At 43.6% G+C, this 7,176-nt stretch overlaps 1 protein-coding gene across 2 annotated transcripts in view; it reads right to left on the bottom strand.

Moving 5' to 3' along the window:
- The window catches only part of LOC121921898 (zinc finger protein 397-like), a 942,727-nt gene that overhangs the window by 177,007 nt on the left and 758,544 nt on the right, over positions 1-7,176 (bottom strand). The gene's annotated exons all lie outside the window — the stretch shown is intronic.

Genomic DNA, 7,176 nt, shown 5'->3' with positions numbered 1-7,176 from the left:
ATCTCATTGTATATAATGGGACTTGAGCATCCATGCATTTTGGTATCCATGGGGGTCCTGGAACCAAACCATGGCAGATACCGAGAGACCACTATAGTGATGATGATGATGATGATGATGATGATGATGATGATGATGATGATGACGACGACTGTTATTATTATTATATCCAATTGCATATAATGGGACTTGAACATCCATGGATTTTTTTATCCATGGGGAGTCCTGAAACCAAATTCCAGCAGATTCCAAGGGACCTCCTTAATAATAATAATAATAATAATAATAATAATAATAATAATAATAATAATGTCTCATTGCATTTAATAGAACTGTTCTTTAAACAGAGGCTGGATGGCCATCATAGAATCATAGAATCGTAGATAGTTTTTGTGGGTTTTTTGGGCTATATGGCCATGTTCTAGAAGATTTTCTTCCTGACGTTTCATCAGCATCTGTGGCTGGCATCTTCAGAGAGAATCTTAGAGTTGGAAGAGACCACAAGGGCCATCCAGTCCAAACCCCTGCCATGCAGGAAATCTCAATCAAAGCAGCCCAACAGATGGCCATCAAGCCTTTGTTTAAAGACCTCCAGAGAAGGAGACTCCACTACACTCCAAGGGAGTTTGTTCCACTGTCAAACAGCCCTTACTGTCAGGGATGTTTTGATTGAGAGTTCCTGCATGGCAGAAGGTTTGAACTGGATGGCCCTTTTGGGGGTCTCTTCCAACTCTATCATTCTATGATTCTACGAATACCAGATAGCCCAAAGGCCATCTGCTTCAACCCTCTTCTACCATCAAAGGAAACCTTTAGTATCCTATCCTCTCCTTAAAAGCCTTCAGTGAAGGACAAACGACCACCCTGCAGGGAAGTCCAATGTTTTATTTTAGCAAGAGATCAGACAGGGGCAGATTTTTGGGAGGGGAGGAGGGTTTGGGGGTTACAGAGCCCAGAGCCTGCTTTCTGGACAAATGCTTGCACCTTTAAAAACACAGACTCTCCCTGCAAGGAGAAGCCTAGCACCTCAGGAAAGAACATGAAGCCCAAAGCAAAGTGTCCTGCCAGCAGTTTTTCCTAATAGTTTGTAAATGGCCGGCTTCGGATGTTGTTTCACTTTAAAAACAGTTTTATCTTTTATTCTTTAATAGCTATCTATTTTAATATTGTAATATTGAAATTATTCAATATACATATATGTATATATACATTCCTTTCTTATATTCTATATATACATAAGAGTGTGTGTGTGTGTGTGTGTGTGGTTTCATGGCCTAGCAGGGATTTGAAACCTGGTCTCTCCGAGTCCTAGTCCAACACTCAAACCACTATACAGGCCCCCAAGATCCTTTTCCATGCTGCCAACTCTAGGGTTACTTTTGGTACTTCTATGGTTCCATTTTTGGATGTTGATTCATTTTGGCACTGTTTCTCAGGCTATTTGATGTGGGGGGACTGGCAATTATTTTTCTCCCAGGTGGCCTAGTGGTTTGAGCGTTGGACTCTGACTGTGGAGACCAGGATTCGGGTTGCCTGTCAGCCCTGAAGCCCACTGGGTGACCTTGGGAAAATCACACTCTCTCAGCTTCAGGGGAAGGTAATGGCAAACCTCCTCTGAACAAATCTTGCAAAGAAAACCCCATAGAGCAGTGGTCCTCCACCTTCCTAATGCCGCGACCCTTTATTATAGTTCCTCATGATGTGATGACCCCCAACCGATGGTCTCAATTCCTAAGACCATTGAAAATATGTGTTTTCTGATGGTCTTAAGCGACCCCCGTGAAAGAATCCTTCAACCCCCAAAGGGGTCCCGACCCACAGGTTGAGAAACACTGCCACAGAGTCAACATAAGTCAGAGATGATTTGAAAGCACACAACAACAACAAAGGTCAGGGACCAACGCCGTATTTATGCCCATTGTTTCCAGTTGGGGTTGCCACGCTGAAACCTGGAGAGGGCTCCTCAACTTTTAATAGTTGTGTAGAAGAAAGTATTTCAGCAAATGTGGCTTGTTAGTCAGTTGTGTGACAAGCAACCCCAGCTGAAATTCCCTCTTTTGCACAATTATTAAAGGTACAAGAACATTCTCCACTTTTCAGCCTGGCCACCCTATGTAGGACTGACAACTTGCAGCCCCAGGGAGCATCTAGCATCTAGGATTGTGATTTCTATTTGGAGGGAGACAAAAATTGAGGTGTTTTGGGGAGCTTAGCAGCGGAAGTGGCCTACTAGAGTCTGGTGCTTGCTTTCATATTTGTTTGTTTGTTTGTTTGTTTGTTTATGGCCATTGGGGTTTTCTTGCCATCGCCTTCCCCTGAGGCTGAGAGAGTGTGACTTGCCCAAGGTCACCCAATGGGTTTCATGACTGAGCAGGGAATCGAACTTGGGTCTCCAGAGTCGTATAGCCACTACATCACTCTGGCTCTCTGACTAGCTCATCTAGCTTTTTAATCTAGGTTCAGGGTTTTTTGTGTATATGTGTGTGTCTGTGTTTTGCATGTCTATAATGTCGCTCTTGGTCAAATGGCTGTTCCATCATTTTAACTGTTGCTATTTCTAAAATTATCCTGGAGTTTTCTTGGCATAGTTTGCTCCAAGGAGGATTGCCATTGCCATCCTCTGGGGCTGAGAGAGTGTGACTTGCCCAAGATCACTCAGTGAATTTCCATGTCCAACTTGGGATTCACACTCAGATCTCAAACCACTATACCATGCCAAGTCCCCAACAGAGAATCTTTTCATGCCAAGAAGAAGAGCCCTCCTCCCGACCACCATCTTGAGGGGAAGCAGGCAAGAAACAACAGGCCTCTCTGCCTGCCAAGAAGAAGAGCCCTCCTCCCGATTACCATCTTGAGGGGAAAGAAACAGAGTCATGATGTATTGTTAATCTGATATTGGAAACCGCTTTGATCGTCCACGGAAAAGCGGTATACAAATAAAGCTTGTTATTATTATTATTCATAGAATCATAGGATCATAGCATTGGAAGGGACCCAAAGGGCCTTCTAGTCCAACCCCCTGCTGTGCAGGAACTCTCAATCAAAGCACCCCTGAGAAATGGCCATCCAGCCTTTGTTTAAAGACCTCCAAAGAAGGAAACTACACCACACTCTGAGGGAGTGTCTTCCACTGTCAAACAGCTCTTGTTATGGTCAGCCCTGCTATTAGGCACCGTGAGGCAGGGGCAGGGATGTAGCTAGGATTTTAGGAAGGGGGGGGGGGGCCCGACCAAGTGCCACCATTATAATGGGGCTTGGGTACAGCGGCACAGCAGCACACACCATTCATTTTTCTAATGGAAGGGGGGTCCAGCCCCCAAGAACCCCCCCCCCTTGGCTACGTCCCTGGCAGGGGCCTCGGGTGGCAAAAAACCTGGGATGTATCAGGACAGGGCAAGAAATCATGGAGTCTTTATTGTACAGTGGTCCCTTCACATTCGCTGGGTTTAGGGCTGAAGAACCCCGTGAATGTGGGAAAAGTACCCAAAAAAAGTATTATTTTTACCTGAGAGATCACCTTTTTAGGAATGTCCAGGTCCTCCAGTGCAACTCTGTGGTCAACATCTGGCAGAGGTTGATCATAGACTCATGCTGGAGGAGGACCTACAAATGTCTAGAGAAGTGGTTTCTCTAGGAACTTCTAGGTTCTCCAGCACAACTTCTGGTCTCAACTTCTGGCAGAGTTGCGCCGGAGGACCTTGAGATTCCTAGTGAGAACATATTAATCAAAACTACAAATAACCAAAGCTGCAAAAGTCAAAACCACAAATGCAGAGGGCCAACTGTACTCAGTGATTGATGGTTGGAGAGCAGGGTTTGTGGGATTTTCTTCCACGCGTGCCACAAGAAGGCGCCTGGTATTGGTTATCAGGCACAATTGAGCACACGGTGAGTTTCTGCATGCCATGTCTGCAACCACCTGTTGTTCTCTTAGTTCCAAAAGTCAGACCAGGGTTTGTGCTTTGGTACCCAGTCAATTCATTGCTATTCTTCAGTTCCTCATTTCAAGCTGTGCTAAGGATGCTTCCTTTTTACAGCCTTAGTACTGGGCTGTCAGTACAGCCTCTGGCTGGGGATTCTGGGACTTGCAGGCCAAGCAATCACTCTTCCTAGCTCCAGTTAGTGCTTACTAATGTTACCGCTGGGAGTTATTGGTTATTTGGGCCAGTAAGTGGGGAAACTCTAGGGAAGAGGCTGTAGCAGTCATTTCCAAATTTTGGTCCTCCAGATGCTTTGCAATGTAGCTCCCAGAATTCCTGACAACGGCCAAGCTGGCTGGGGCTTCTGGGAACTGAAGTCCAAAACATCTGGGGATCAAAGTTTGGGAATCACTGTGCTAAATGAATTCAGAGAGGGAGAGCTGGAAAGGATCTGCAGGCTGCCATCCATGGCTTGGAAAAGGCCCTTTTCACCTTGAATGAGGGAGTAGCATTTTCAGTAATGAATTTAAGAGGAAGTAAAAGGAGTACATTATTTGTGGTTTTATTTCTATATTGTATTTGCATCTGTTTTGTATATTTTAAAAAATTATTATTTAGGGCTTTCAGATGGTGTTCAAATGTTGAAATGCTACTGACCTGCACAGGCAGAAGAATCCTGCAGTCACACCCTGAACTGGCACGTCACTCGATACATGGACATTTAATATCAAATTTAATATAGAGTGGGACCTTAGTATCCACTGGGGTTTGGTTCCAGGACTCCCGTGGATACCCAAATTCGTGGATGCTCAAGTCCCATTAAATACAATGGTGTGGTAAAATGGTATCTGGAGACCAGAGTTCGAATCCCCTATAGCCATGAAACTTTTGGGTGACCTCAGGCAAGTCACACTCTCTCAGCCTCAGAGGATGGCAATGGCAAACCACTTCTAAAGAAATTTACCAAGAAAACCCCATGGCAGGCTTGTCTTAGGATCGTCATAAGTCAGAAACAACTTGAAGGCACACAACAACAAAATCCTTATATAAAATATCAAAATCAAAGTTTGCTTTTTGGAATATATATATATATATATATATATATTTTCAAGCCATGGATGATTGATTCCATGCATGCAAAATCAGTGCATATAAAGGGTCCACTGTACAATTTGTTATATTGTTGTTGAGTATGTATGTTTGGAGAGGACTTCACTTGCGATTATCTTTGAAATATTCAATGATCGTTGCCCCCACAGAACTCAGGAAGACGAAAAGTAATATTTTCCCAAGCTCTTGTGTTAAGTCGCTTTATGTTTGCTCTGATGTTATCTATATGCCTAATAAGGGAGAATTATTTTTGTCATGGACAACAGTCATCGAACAAAATCTTGAGAAGTTTCAGGGCAAAGTTTTATTAGTAGGGTAGCTCCATTGAAACAATGAGTCTATTCTACTTGAAACTAATAAATAGGATTTAGGATTTAGTATGAAACCATATGTACCCCTATCTAACAACCTCCCCCTTTCCTAAAATCTGCCATCATCTTCTCTTCTTCTTTTACTCCTAAACAGGAATAGGTAGCACAGAAGGTAAAAGTTTACACTGGGAGAACAGGGCAGTATTCTGCATTATTGTTCATCCTTTCATAGAATCACAAAATTGGAAGAGACCCCAAGGGCTATCTAGTCCAACCCCATTCTGCCATGCAGGAACTCACAATCAAAGCATCCTCGACAGATGGCCATCCAGCCTGTTGAAAACCTCCAAAGGAGGAGACTCCGCCACTCTCTGAGACAAGGTTTTCCATGGTCGAACAACTCTTACCATCAGGAGGTCCTTCCCAATGTTGAGGTGGGATCTCTTTTCCTGTAGTTTGAATACATTGCTCCGTGTCCCAGCCTCTGGAGCAGCAGAAACAGGCATCTTCAACTCCATTCTGCCATGCAGGAACTCACCATCAAAGCAAAGGAGACTCCACATCCCACCACAATGTGAAGCAATCCATTCCTTTGTTACGTAGCTCTTACAATAAATTAGTCCTTCCTAATGCTGAGGTAGAATCTCTTTTCCTGCAGTTTGTATCCGTTGCTCCGTGCCCTACTCTCTGGAGCAGCAGGAAAAAAGCTTGTTCCATCTTCAATGTGACACCCTTTCAAATACTAATACAGGGCTATCATATCACCTTTTAACCATCTCTTCCCCAGGCTAAACATACCCAGCACCTAAGTCTTTAGTCATAAGGCATGGTTTCCAGACCCTTCACCATTTTGGTCGCCCTTCTCTGGACATGCTCCATCTTCTTGACATCCTTCTTAAATTGTGATGTCCAGAAATGGACCCAGGATTATTCCAGGTGGGTTCAGAGCAAAGTAGAATAGATTGATACTATGATTTCCATCAAAGTAACTACACTTCTATTGATACAGCCTAGAACTGGTGTATAAATTAGTCCTTCCTAATGTTGAGGTGGGATCTCTTTTCCGGTAGTTTGCACCCATTGTTCTAGGTCCTATTCTCTGGAGCAGCAGAAAACAAGCTTGCTCTATCCTTAAAATGAGAGCCCTTCAAATGTTTAAACAGGACTATCACATAACCTCTTAACCGTCTCTTCTCCAGACTAAACGTCCCCAGCTGCCTTAGTCATTCTTCACAGGGCATGGTTTCCAGACCCTTCACCATTTTAGTTGCCCTCCTTTGGACATGTTCCAGTTTCTCATCATCCTTTTTAAATTGTGAGGCCCAGAACTGGACATAGTATTCCAGGTGAGTCCTGACCAAAGCAGAATAGAGTGGTGCTGTTACTTTGGTGGTCCCCAAACTTTGGTTCTTGAGATGTTTTAGATTTTAGGTCCCAGAATTCCTGCCTGTTGGCCAAGCCAGCTAAGGCTTCTGGGAGCTGAAGTCCAAAACAAATGGGGCACTAAAGTTTCAGGACCATCGATTTAGACACTACACTCCTAGGATTATATTGACTTTTTTTACCTGCCATATCACACTGTGGGTTCATGTTCAGCTTGTGGTCCACTAAGATTCTCAGATCCCTTTCACATGTGATGTTGTTAAGCCAGGTGTCACCCATCCTATGTGTGTGTATTTCACTTTTTTTCTGCCTAAGTGTAGTACCTTAGATTTCTGCCTGTTGAAATTCATTTGTTTTCACAACTTACTGGGTTGTAGATTTCTGTACTTTCTGACTTGTATGAAATTGTTTCATAATTGTTTAATATTCAAAGGCATAACCATATTAGTCTC

This window comes from Sceloporus undulatus, chromosome 2, assembly GCF_019175285.1.
Source record: "Sceloporus undulatus isolate JIND9_A2432 ecotype Alabama chromosome 2, SceUnd_v1.1, whole genome shotgun sequence".
In the NCBI taxonomy this organism is placed as follows: Eukaryota; Metazoa; Chordata; class Lepidosauria; order Squamata; family Phrynosomatidae; genus Sceloporus; species Sceloporus undulatus.
The sequence above is the reverse complement of the archived record's forward strand: the minus strand, read 5'-3'. Positions and strand labels throughout refer to the sequence as shown.